Below are 14032 nucleotides of genomic sequence, written 5' to 3'. Positions count from 1 at the left end.
AACTTCATTTCTTCATGAATTCTCCATTTTTACATACTTTTTCTTCATTCCTTCAATCCAATGTTTGCCTTCTAAGCCTGAAATCACTCAACACACATATTAAGGTATCGAATGGAATTAAAGTGAATTAAATTATCAATTTTAGGGCCTAAAAATCATGTTTCTAATCATTAAGCACAATTTAGGGAGAATTAAAAAACTATTCTATTGTAGTGAATAAATGTGAGAAAAGTTGATAAAATCCACTAAATTCAATACAAAATAAACTATAAAATTGTGGTTTATCACCTATACATCAGGCAGCTCCTGTGCCTAACGTAGGCGAGGGTTATATCCCAGATCCACCTTTAGACGTCATCATACCTCTGGTACCTCAGGCGCCTCCTTCACCAGTCGAGCAGTAGTAAGTGCAATTTGGCTCACTGCGTGAAACGTTAGCTCTAGTATATGCTAATAGTTCTATATTGGGCAGGAGTAGTAGCTCATCTCGTGGAGTATCTTTACGAGAGAAGTCATAAGAGGAGGATCCAAAGGAAGCTCCAGAGGAGGAGGAGTTACCATATTCTAGAAATAGTTCATCTCCAGACGGACCACATGGGGATCTACCAAATGGTGATATCTGAGTTCAGTTAGCAGGACATCGGTTGGTTTGTGGCATCTTAGTGTAGTGCTTTTCAATTTAGTCTCTCCCTTTTGATAGTGTACATAGAGAACAAGAGAGTCTAGAAGTGCTAGACTAGCCTAGGCACCAATTTAGTTACTTTTTGTATGGACTAGGGCCTAGGGATGTCATATATTCTTATATGTATATATTATCTTATGTGATATATACTAATAGGGTCTGTAAACGTGGTTCTAGTGTATGATTATATATGAATGTTTTGTTAATATTTTATGTTCATAATATTGATTACTTCTGTATTCTTGCAATAATAAATCAGTAAATGTTTTCAAAAAAATTTTCCATAAAAACAGGAACGTTTTAACAATGAATCAAGCTCATATAATAAATATTAGGTAATAAATAGGAAGGTAAGTTGGTAACACTTAGCTTTGAGTGGGATCATGACATACTAGAAGTTAGATCGTTACAAGTTGGTATGAGAGTAGTTCGTCCTTAGTAGAGCATAAGAAGTGGACTGAATCATCCTTCATTGCATACTCTATTGTGTGTCTTATGCGGATAGAATATCTCTGCAATATGTGTTGCAAGATTTCTTTATGTATTCGTTCTGGAAATGTTCACACTCAACTTGAAGTGTTAAGACTGATCACCTTAATGTTGATTGTTTGGAGTGAACAGGACCACGATGAGTTCATGGGGATGGAGTGCTCAAGGATGAACTCCTCGTAACACCCCGAGAAGGGATAAGCAGACTAAGGAAGCCTTTATCGCACGATAAATACCATGGCTGAGGCTGTGTGTGAAACAGTGGCTGTGGCTACCTGGACAGTTAACCATTTAGGAGAGAGAAATGGTGACAACAATGGTAACAACGATCCAGATATGCTACACAATGATAAGCCTATAGCCTTAGCCGCTTTTCTAAAAATAAACCTGGCAAAGTTTAAAAGTATGATTGTTGCTACCAAGACTGACAACTAGTTTCGCATACGCTTGCCTTCTGATTACGCGGATGTGTGAAATCTTCCATTCTCGTATACGTGACCCTTGTTTGTGTATGTGGGATGTTTGAACAGAGCCCAGGATCCGCATATCAGCATATGCATGGGCTGCTGAATTGGCAAAAAGTTGCTAAATTAATAAAAATTAGTTTTTTTATACCCAACTTCGAACGCACATAATTTTTTCGTTAAAAATTATTTTTAGTCCATTCTTCAAACTTCACGAACCCATTTTTTATTCAAGATAATTTTACAAAATTTAGAGATCCGGAAGCCAAGTTATGGCCTGCCAAAGTTGGTCAAAATTCAACTTTTACCAAAAAATACCAAACCTCTAATTTTCCAAAGTTTTCAATTTTAAACCAAAGTTTCATAACCAAAATAGCCCCAAAACTCAATTCAATACCTTCCATTCATTTCACAACATACTAACATCCAAAACCCTCAATCTATTCAACAATTTTCACACATATCTTCCATAATTCCTCAACCAAATCAACATCAACCATATTCACATACATCACATTCATGCCTCAACATCCAACATACAAATTCGTCCAATCCAAATACAAACCAATGATAAACCCCATTTTAAGGGTTTATCTTGCATTGAATTTAGAGGGTTTTTGTCACCTTTTTCTCACATTTATTCAATCAAATAGCATGGTTTTGTAAATTCTCCTTTATTTGTGGTTAAGTGTGAAAACATGCTTTTTAGGTCTTAAAATAGCTAAATTTAATCCCCTTTGATTCCACTAGATGCCTTGATGTCTTTGTTAGTCAATTCAGGTTGAAAAGGGCTAGGAATGGATCAAAGAATTGAGGAGAAAAGCATGCAAAGTGGAGAACACATTGGAAATCAAGGATTTAGAGTGCTGACACCGACGCGCACGCGCAACATACGTGCACGCATGGATGATGAAGTCGCATGGCGACGCGTACGCGTGCATACGCATACGCGTGGATGGAAAATTGTCAAGCAACACGTACGCGTGACCCACGCGTACGCGTCGATGCTCGCACATGACTTAATTAAAGTGAAAATGCTGTGGGTGATTTCTGAGCTTCCCAGACCCAAATCCAACTGATTCCAGAGACTATTTCAGGCAGAATTAAAGATTGGACAAGGGGGAGCACTTAGTGTAGTTATGATGAGCCTTTAGTTAGTTTTCTAGAGATAGAAGCTCCCTCTTCTCTCTAGAATTAAGTTAGGGTTAGGTTAATCTCTCTTAAATCTAGGTTTAATTTCTTGTTTTCATCTTGTTCTCTTTACAATTTCTTGTTATAGTGTCTTGATTTTCCTTTCTTCTCTTCCTATGTTATGAATACTCTTGTCAATTTCATTTTTCTTTAATGCAATTTGAGGTATTTCATATTAATTTTGCCTTCCTTAATTGTTAGTGTTGATTACTTGTATTGGGTAGCAGTAGATTTTATTAATTATTACAATTTACTATGCTTTCCTTTAATGCCTTCCAAGTGTTTGACAAAATTCTTAGAAAGATGTTAGAGTAGATTTTTGTGTTCTTGGCTTGGGATGATAACTTAGGAACCCTTGAGTTACTAATGTCCAAGTGATTGATAATTGGGATCCATTGACACTAGCTCTCGCTAAGTCAATTAGTGAAATGGTTAGGACTTATGGACTAGGATTGATAAAGCTCATTTGACTTTCCTTCACTTGATGGAGGATGATTTAATGGGATTGATCCTTACAATTATCATATCATAGTTAGTAATAAGGATAGAGATCCTTGACCATCAACCCTTGCCAAGACCATTTTATCATTTAAATTTCATTTACTTTCCTGTCATTTACCATTCTTGTCCCTTATTCAAAAACCCCAAACCGTACAACCCATAACCAATAATCAAGCACACTTCCATGAAATTCCTTGAGAGACGACCCAAGGTTTAAATACTTCGATTATTATTTTTATTGGGGTTTGTTACTTGTAACAACCAAATTTTTGATTGAGGAATTATTTGTTGGTTTAGAACTATACTTGCAACGAGATTTCATTTGTGAAATTCTTTACCAACACGACGATTTTCGCTCATCAAAATGGTGCCGTTGCCGGGGAATTGCAAATGTGTGCCTTGTTATTGGTTATTATACGTATGTTAATATTGTGAATATGTTTGTCTTTTTCTTGTTTGTTAGTTTTTGCTAGGATTAGGACTTTGTTACTTAGTTTTATTAGTTTTTGTTTCTATTTGCTACTATGAATTCTCACCCCTTTGCCTATGAGTTTGGTTCAAATTATGTTGTAGGAAATGTGGATTTCAATGATAACATGCATCAAGGATGGAATAATCAAAGATGGGAGGAGCCTCAAGGGATTGATCAACCTTCTTGGCAACAACTACCTCTAATGTACCATGAGTGAGACCTATTCCAAGATGCATACCAAGGCAATAGTTATGGTGGACCTCTTCGTGACAATCAACACCTACCATACTATACCTATGAGCCTCCTCCTCAACATGACCCTCAACCATACTCACAAGCCTCTTTTTACCAAACACCTCCATATGATCCTAATCTTTATCCTCCATACCAACAACCATATGAACCATATGAGCCACACATAGAACCATATATATTCCAACATAATTACTCCCAAGAACCACCTCAATATACACCATCTCCATATTTCCACCAAGAAGAACCATCTTCCTATTATGAACCCTTCCTCTTAACTAATAAACTCTTCTATCCACCCCAAGCCCCAACGGATGATTCTCTCACCTTGCTACTTCAAGGACAAGCGGATATGCAAAGAAATGCACTAGAACTTGTGACTATCTTGACCAAGGTAGCACATAATTTGGCATCCCAATTCTTATGCACTCAAAGTACTTCCATGGCCACATGTGAAGAATCCAAAGAAGAGCATAGCATGAAGGAGAGATTGGAAAATCCAATGGAGAATGAGGAGTTAGAGTTTGTATTGGAGCAATTGGAGGAAGCCATGATTGTTGAAGAAGAGGAAGAAGTGGTTGAAGATTTAGGAGATGTAGAACCACCATGGGAGTCTCAACAACCTCCAAGGCATATCAAGGTTGAAGATCCTGAAGAGGTTGATCGAGAGATGGATTCAATCATTATTGAATTCTTATCTATGATGGAATCCTCTCTCATTGGGTATGAAATTGAAGTCATTGAATACAACTCCACACCAAGCTACATTGGTGACCTTGTTGAAGATTCTTCCAATGGGTGTGAAGTCAATGTTGAAGTAGACTTCACACAACCTCCGAAATTTGATTTGATTGATGATGAGGAGTTGGAGAAAGTTAACAAGCAATGGGAAGTTGAAGAAAGTTGTCAAGAAGTGGAGATAAGCCAAGAAGTGCACAAGGGAGTGGAAGTTGCAAGATTCTTGAAAACACCTCTCCTCAAGCCATCACCATCCATTCCTTCATTCAAGTGGGTGAACCCCTTAGCCTTGAGCTTTATCATTCCCCTTGAATATAGTTTGCTTGAGACAGATGGTCAACTTAGAAAAACTTGTGGATTAAAGAGTAAGAGGGATTTGTGTAGTGGTTAGAAGTTTGATGTCAAGCTCATTATGGTTGGACCATCTATCAAGGTTAAATTGTAAAGGTTGGAGTCAAGATACATTGAGTATGTCTAAGAAGTTGTTTAGGCACTCAATTGAGAATTCTAAGAACTTATCACCCGGAGGAAATTATCGAGATCAACTTGAAGACGGGTGTCAGAACAAAGTGTGGGATCCCAGATCGTACAAGGAGAATCAACTTTGGGAGCTCATAGTTTGTGAAGGACTCCATAAGCTTGGAGTTATTGATTTTGAATGATGGACGCTATTGGAAACTCAAGCATTAGTGGGTGTTCAAGGATGGATTCAAGCACAAGCCACCTTGATGAGGAGCTCCCTATAAGTCCAACTTAAGGACAATAAATAAAAGTGCTAGGTGGGAGACACCCCACCATGGTAAACTCTTTCCATTCTCTTGTAGATATAATCAATGAGTGATTTGAGTTGCCATTATAGGTAATTTTCTTCCTTGCATATTCTTGCTTTAATGTTGTGGTTATTAGTTTGTTTAAATTGCACATTTGTGTTGGATTGCACTTTGCTTGGAGTGCAATTTTCACTTGTTTTATGTTTGAAAATTTTCAAAAACCAAAAAGATTTTTGTTAATTTTGCATCTTGGCTGGTTTTGAGTTATAAATAGTGTTAGGGGTATTTTAAGCTGTTTTTGGTGTTTCTGAAAAAAGGGGGGACAGGCACGCGTACGCGTACCATACGCATATGCATCGATGCATCAATGTAGGTCCCATACTCTTTTCCGAGAGTCATGCGAGTGTGGCGTGAGACTTGTGCTTCTAGCACAAGTTTCATACCACGCGTACGCGCACATCAACCACACCAATCTTAATTCATTATACTTACCCGGATTTACCGGTCACAATCTTGGGCCCAAATCTCACCTATAATCATCATCACAATCATCATACATCACATTTCATATAATCAACAATCATCATCATACTCAATCATACAACATATATATATTCAACAACTTCACCCTCATTCCAACACATATCCTCTTCAATTTACATCATCATACTCATCATACATTATATACATATACACATTTAACCCACCGAACTCAATAATTTAAAGCATTCAAGCCTATCTTATGGCCACTAGCCTAAGTTTTAGCACAACATTATACATTAACTATGATAAACCAAAATCATACCTTGGCCGATTTCTCCCCAAGCCATAATACACCACAAAAATCTCTTTTCTGCAAGTCTCAACATCCCCAGACCAACTCAACAAGTTTCAGTTTGCCACAACTTTATTCTAATTCATCAATATGACTCCAATCAACACAAAATTCAATCTAATTCTACATAATATATCAAAATCAATACTAGGGTTTTCAATTATCCATAAACCACAAGGGTTAGAGTTTTCTTACCTTACCTAACAATGATTAGGACAAAATCCAATAATTATTCAAGGTTAGATTGCACCTAAACCACCAAAATCAATAAAATCTCTCAATACAGATACCCAAAACTTGAAATTCTAAAGAGGGGAGAACTAAACAGAAAAACTAAAGATTCTTACCACTTTGTTCAATTAGAATCAAAGATAACTTTGAGACGAACGCGTGGCAACAAATGGCTCATCACTTGGAGCTTCAGATTAAAAGTTACAAGAATTTGAATATTGACTTGAAATTGAGGCAAGGGTTCTCCTCACCCTTCATCTTCCCAGTGTGAATTTGGTTGAAATGGGAGAGGGAGTGACTGAGTGCGGTGTTATATATGTTGGGCCTTGGGCCCAATATGGGCTAGGTTTAATCGATTAGCCCGTCAACTCAATTTTAGGCTAAAATCTTTAAAATTAGTGTTAAAATTCGTATTTTAATTGTTTTTATTTCTCCAAATAATAAAATTTAATTTTCTAATTTTCTTGACTCATAATTAATTTATTAATTAATTATTTATTAATTACTTGGGGTTTACATCTTCTTGGAGACTCTATCTTACTACTATTAGTCTCATAACCGGGAAGAAGAGGCTTTTAGGCCTCATCCTCGACACTCTCATATCCATCATCTGAAGAAGAATCATCTGTGACTACCACAGGCTCTTCCTATATTTTTGGCTCTTCTTGTGGCTTTGATTTAGCCTCCATTGGTCGACTTACAGGGTGCCCAAAATAAACGTAAAACTCATTTTTGTCTGGACAACTCAAGGTGGCTTTACACATGTCATTGATAGCCTAGTCACGCTTAAGAACATGAAGCCCAAACTCCATGTTTCTTGCTCCTAGATCAAGCCAATAAATTTCTTTGTATTCTAGATATCCTAATCTCTTGGAGAGTTCTTCCAAGTCCTTCTTGTTGACAAAATCAACATCCATGGATGAAAACTTCTCAACCTTTCCATCTACATACAATAACACTCCATTTGAATCTTTCTTGAGTCTCCTATTATGATGAAAAATAGGGTTAACAAACATAGACATCTGTAAAATTCCTAACCACAATTCAAAAACTAAACTAAAATTCAAAACTAACCAAAAGGAAATAAGTCTAATGCCACATATACTTATCAATATGAAAACTACATGTTTATCAGTTAAAAATTCTTAAAAAATCATCAATAAAGATAGAGATAGAAACTTTTAAAGTTAAAACCACCACTTTAGCTTTGCAAAAATCCTAACTTATCAAACACAGACAGTGCTTAAATTACCAACAATCCACACTTCACCACTTCCATGCATAATCACCATGCATAACGCTCATACAGACATAAAAGATGATTTCGTAGCCACAATCTCACACACTATTCAACTAGACTACAGTAATAGATAAAATAAGGTGAAGGGAATGAAGCATTCCCTACCATTTCAAAGAAACCTTTAAAATGCAGTCAATGTCTTCTCATACAGTGATGCAACATGCTCGCACCTTGATAAACCCCATTTGTAGGGTTTATCTTGTATTGATTTTAGGATATTTTAATACCTTTTACCCACATTTATTCAATGAATTAGCATGATTTTGTGATTGTCTCCTTATTTGTGCTTAGATGTGAAAACATGCTTTTTAGGCCTATAACTTGATGATTTTAATCTCCCTTTGATTCCACTAGATGCCTTGATGTGTTTGTTAGTGATTTCAGGTTGAAAAGGCTAGGAATGGATCAAAGGAGTGAAGAGAAAATCATACAAAGTAGAGAAATCATGAAAAACCAAAGAGTTGAACTCGCCCATGGATGCACGCGCGCACCTTGCGAAATGGCCCATGGACGCGTACCGTACTGTGCGCGTACGCGTCGATGCTGATACTTGATTTTTAAGTGAATTCGTGCCCAGCGAATTCTCAGGAGTTGTGGGGCCCAATCCCAACCAACTTTGGCGCCAAAGATGCTATTTAAAGCCAATGATTGAAGAGCAAAGGGACTTTTGATTATTCACACACATTAGAATTAGTTTAGAGTTAGTTTTAGAGAGAAAAGCTCTTACTTCTCTCTAGGATTAGGATTAGGATTAGGTTTAGTTCTTAGATCTAGGTTTTAATCTTTGCTCTCTTCTACTTCTTCTTTTCAATTCCTTGATTGTTACATTCATCTCCTTCTATTCTTTTGTTGTAATCTCATTTATGTTGCTTCTATATTTTGTTGTAGATCTACTCTTGTTCCTTCTATTTTCTTTCAATTTAATTCAAGATAATTCATAATAATTGTGTTTCTTTTGATTATTGTTGTTAATTCCTTGCAATAATTGTTGTTAGATTTCATTGTTGTTGTCAATTTACTATGCTTTTCTTATATGCTGTCCAAGTGTTTGATGAAATGCTTGGTTGGATTTTAGAATAGAATTTTATGCTCTTGGCTTGGAGAGGTAACTTAGGAACTCTTGAGTTACTAATGTCCAAGTGATTGATGATTGGGAACCATTGACTCTAGTTCTCACTAATTGGATTAGTAGAGAATTAGGACTTATGGACTTGGATTGATATAGCTCATTTGACTTTCCTTTACTATTAGTTAGAGGATAATTTAGTAGATTAATCGTTGCCAATTTTCATATTGTGGTTAGTGATTAGGATATAAATCCTTGACCAACAACCCTTGCCAAGATCTTTTTAGCCATTAGTTTACTTTTTGCCATTTATCTTTCATGTCTCTTATCAAAACCCCAAAAATAACTCATAACCAATAATAAGACACTTTATTGTAATTCCTAGGGAGAACGACCCAAGGTTCAATACTTCGGTTTATAAATTTTAGGGGTTTGTACTAGTGACAAACAACTTTTTGTATGAAAGGATTATTGTTGGTTTAGAAACTATACTTTGACGAGATTTCATTTGTGAAATTCTAAATCGTTAAAAATTCATTCATCACACCTCCTCAATGTAACCCTTTTTGGAGGGAAGGAGAAAGGTTTTCAGTATTAGGTCCAAACATAATTGACGAGGAAGAAGAATGGGTTTTATGGAATAAGCCTATTTATGGAACGACATCATTTTGCCAAAAGTTCAATGGGCAATTTGTCCCTATTAGGAAGGAGAGAAACCCACGTGGACATGTTACTGACACATCATTAAGTGACCTACTAATAATCGGTTGCAGGAATTGGATTGTAGAGATATGAAGGTAGATAGGGACCAATTTGGATTTTTATAATTGTTATGGGTACAAAGTCCATTGAGCAAAATGTTAGGGATTGGAAAGGACATTTACTGTAATTAATTTTAGTATATTTATAATATTTACAAATAATAATAATAATTGTCCTAAAAAATAATTTGAGATTTAAAAAAAAAGGATAGGTTGTTAGTTTTAATAAAATGATTATAATATAATTAAAAAATAATTTAAGATTTTAGTGGCAATAACAATGGCAAATAAAAGTGAATAACATTATAATCTTAGAATTACTTTTAATGGTCATATAAATTGCAGAGAAAATAGCCACAAAAAGTTATACTTTTTAGCGGCCATTAAAAAGGTCTTTACCGACAATTGTATAATTGTTGCAAAAAGTTATAACTTTTAGCGGCCATTAAAAAGGTCTTTACCAGCAATTGTATAATTGCTGCTAAAACCTTTTAGCGGCAAGGCATAAGACGGATAATGTCTAATTGCCAGTAAATGTATTAGCAGTTATTTTTATTGCCGCTAAAAGAAAAATAAATGTGTGTTAAAAATGATTTTTCTAGTAGTGGTAGCGGCGGCAACAGCGGATAAAAAACTATCAAAAGCCTTACATAAACTCAGTCTTTGGCAATAATAGGCTGCAATAAAATTAACTCTGTAAAAAAATTGATCATATGAATAAATATTTTTATTACTAACCACTAATATGATAGTCACATAAAACTTCATATAAAGACAGTAATCTTCAACAACAAATTCAACTATGTTGATTTTCGACTACAAAAAAATTTAACTAAGTGATTATTTCAGATTAACAACAACAAATTCAAGATTTAGTGATGATAATCAGTAACAAATTTTATCAACACATTCAACTTTCAGCAACAAATTCCAACAATAAATTCAACTTTCAACAACAAAATGAAAATGTAATAATGAATTTCAGCAACAAAATTGAAACAGAAAGAACAGAAAAATTTGTTGAAACTCACCAAATCGTATAACAACTTCTAGTTGCGTGAATGAAGCTAACGGCGAGGCTCAATGCAAGAAGATAACAACAACAATCAACATTGAGACTTGTTGCTTCTGCTGTCAGTGAAGATGAGCGCAGGGAAGGCGCATGTTGAGTGGCGAGAATGACAAGACAGGAAGCGACAACGACGACTAGCTTGAAGACCTACTGCTTCGGCCAGCGCAACGACAATTATGGGGAAGGTGCACGACTAGGTGCGAGACGGTGACGACATAGAGAGTGACAATGACAACCAGGTGCGAGACCGAGACGGTGAGAGAGACCAAAGACAAAAGAGCTTGAGTGTGAGAGCCACAATGAGATGAGAGAGCTCAAAGCTTCAGACCTTCAGTAGTTCAGTGAGAGAGTAATGAGAGAAAGGAGGAGAACATTGAAGGCTAGGCTAAGGTTTTCACTTTTCAATTTTGTCCAATCTTGAAGAAACGACATAATTTTTAATAAAACAATAAAATAAAGCATGTAACAAAAAATATCGTTGTTGCCACGCTTTTTTGGGTTCTCGAATAGTTTAAGAAAATGAGCACACTTTAAAAACGTTCTTGTAACAAAAAGAACTGGCCATGCTTTGAAAGCATGCGTGTTTCTATTTATGGCCATATTTTGGTAACCGTGACATATAAAATGTGGTCAAATTTTTACCAATCGCTACTCTCATAAAAATGTGACCGTTGATTCTTTTAGGCCATGTTTTTGAAGTGTGACAAAAAGAAACGTGGCGACTTTTTCTTGTAGTGTAGAGTTGTTTTCTTTTAATTTCTGTGGGGCCTAAAATTCCTTTTGCTTTTTGTTCAATAATGAAATAAAGTTCCCCTCATAGAAGTCCTCCTCAATACTGAGTATGCATGAACAATACTTAAAACTTAAGATTGTGCATGAAGTTGAATATGGTACTATTTTAGTTGAGATATTGATTGAACCACCCACTTGGCGTGGTCTAGCTAAAGTTATATATACTTCCAACTAGGAACCTTCATGCTGCCACATGCAAGGTAGCCTTTAATAATAGTGGACAGTAACAGCATCCAAGAAACACCCCATATATGGCGAATTGTATAGGTATGATTTATCCTATATATATGTGTGTGCGGGAGAACCGCATAAATTATTGCTCCCCAAAATATTAAATTACAAAATATTTAGTCCAAAATATAATATGTGATTTGGTACGTGTCTTTTGGCCTCTTACTCATACTCTGTAATTTTACAGTCATTTTAATTTCTCATTTTTTAAACCAAAACGTAAACAAAAAGTGGATTAATAGATGTATTTTTTGTTTGAATAAGGACTAATAGATATTTCCATGTGTGTCAAATTATATAAGGATTTTTTAAAGTAAAAAAATTGATAAAATAAAAAAATTAATTATCATTAATTTATAACTTACAATGTATGTGACTCAATCAATTAAAAAATAATTTTGTATGACTTTTAAATTTTACTAATTTTTTCACTTTAAACGAAATTGATTCGTTAGTGTTTATCAATACATTTGTACTCTTAAAATATTTTGATGACCACTGCCTTACGTAAAGTGGTAAATTCCAGAGTTTATATAAAGGAAAAGTCTAAGGGCCAGCAATTTTATTGAATTTTGGTCAGTATGTAATTAGTAAAGAAAAATAAGTTATTGGATGAAATTTCACATCAATCTCACACTATTAAATCATTATTGATAACTATTAAATGACTACCAATCACAAAAGTTGTTGGCCCCTAGTATTGCTCTTATATAAAATCAATAGTAACTTGAAAGATGGGAGGACTCCTCAATCAACTTGGTAGCCTTCAAGGCCTTCAACTTCAAAGGATCAAACTACGAACCAAAAGCATACGAACAAAAAGGTACCTATGCACAATTTGTCTCTTCACCATACCTACAGCACCATTGTCAAACTACGAACAAAAAGCAAACGAAAATGGAGAAAAATTACACAAGTGAAGGAACCTAGACTAATTAAACTAAATACCCAAAAGGTACAAACAACGCATGTGCAGGAAAAGAAGAAAAACAAAAGCAATGATACAAAGGAAATGAGAAATACTAGTCTGATAAATTCTATTTTTCCATTTCAATTTATGCTAAAAAATATGTAATTTATCAAATTTTTTATTTACACACATTTGACATAGAATTTTTTTTATAACTTTCTCTTTCACATTTATTGGTTAACATCATGCTTTTTAATATTTTATTTTATTAATTTTATTCTATTCGATTTTGTGATGTATCATTTTTTAATGATTTTTAGATTTTATGGACATTGAAAGTCTAAAAGTTGGGAAAAAGAAGCATGAGTTTTTGAGGAAATTACATGAAAAACAAAAAAGTTGTTCAAAACTGTACTGGTACATAACGCATCACTTTATGCGTACTCATTATTGTTGTGAAAAGTTCAATTTTACTAAGATAACAGTAAAGAGGAATGTTAGAGGCCAGCAATTTTGATATTTTATAATTATTAACTGGTTATTAATAATGTTTTTAATGGTGTGAGATTACATTTAATGATAAGAAATCACTCATTTTTTATTGTTAAATACTAAAAAAACACAAAAATTACTGGCCCTAGACTTTTCTAATAATAAATTGTCAAACTAGTGTTTATGTATCATTTTGTGCCTATATATCCTTAGATCACATGTCACACTCAATGAAGTATGTGATCTCTATCTCTCCTCCCAAGCTGCAAATACCATGTGTATTTTATCTTATGTAACATGAAAATGATGTATTAAGTTTTATTTTGTGACTAAATGATGTATTAATTAAATAGGCTAATTATATTTATGTTAATTAATTATTAAAGATAATATTGAACTTTGTATGATTTTTTTGTTTTTAAATTTTTTGAATATACGCTCTCTCTCTTCAAAAATATTAACTTTACACACAAAAATTTATTAATATTTATTTATTTTAATATATACCTTTTTTCCTTTTTGATGACTTAGATATATTCAGTTTCACAAAAATAATTAATTAAAATTTTCTTTTTTATTAATTTTTTATCTAAGTTAATAATTTTTTTTCCAACTCATGTTACTTGAAAAAAAGAATTCAATTAATTATTTTTATTTATATAATAAATATCATTTGAAAAATTAATTTTTACACACAAAAATTTATTAATATTTATTTTAAATTAAATAATGAATGTATAATATATATTAGAAAAATTATCATCTTTCTTTAACATACTTATA

Source organism: Arachis duranensis, chromosome 7 (assembly GCF_000817695.3).
Source record: "Arachis duranensis cultivar V14167 chromosome 7, aradu.V14167.gnm2.J7QH, whole genome shotgun sequence".
In the NCBI taxonomy this organism is placed as follows: domain Eukaryota; kingdom Viridiplantae; phylum Streptophyta; class Magnoliopsida; order Fabales; family Fabaceae; genus Arachis; species Arachis duranensis.
This window is presented reverse-complemented; position numbering follows the sequence as displayed.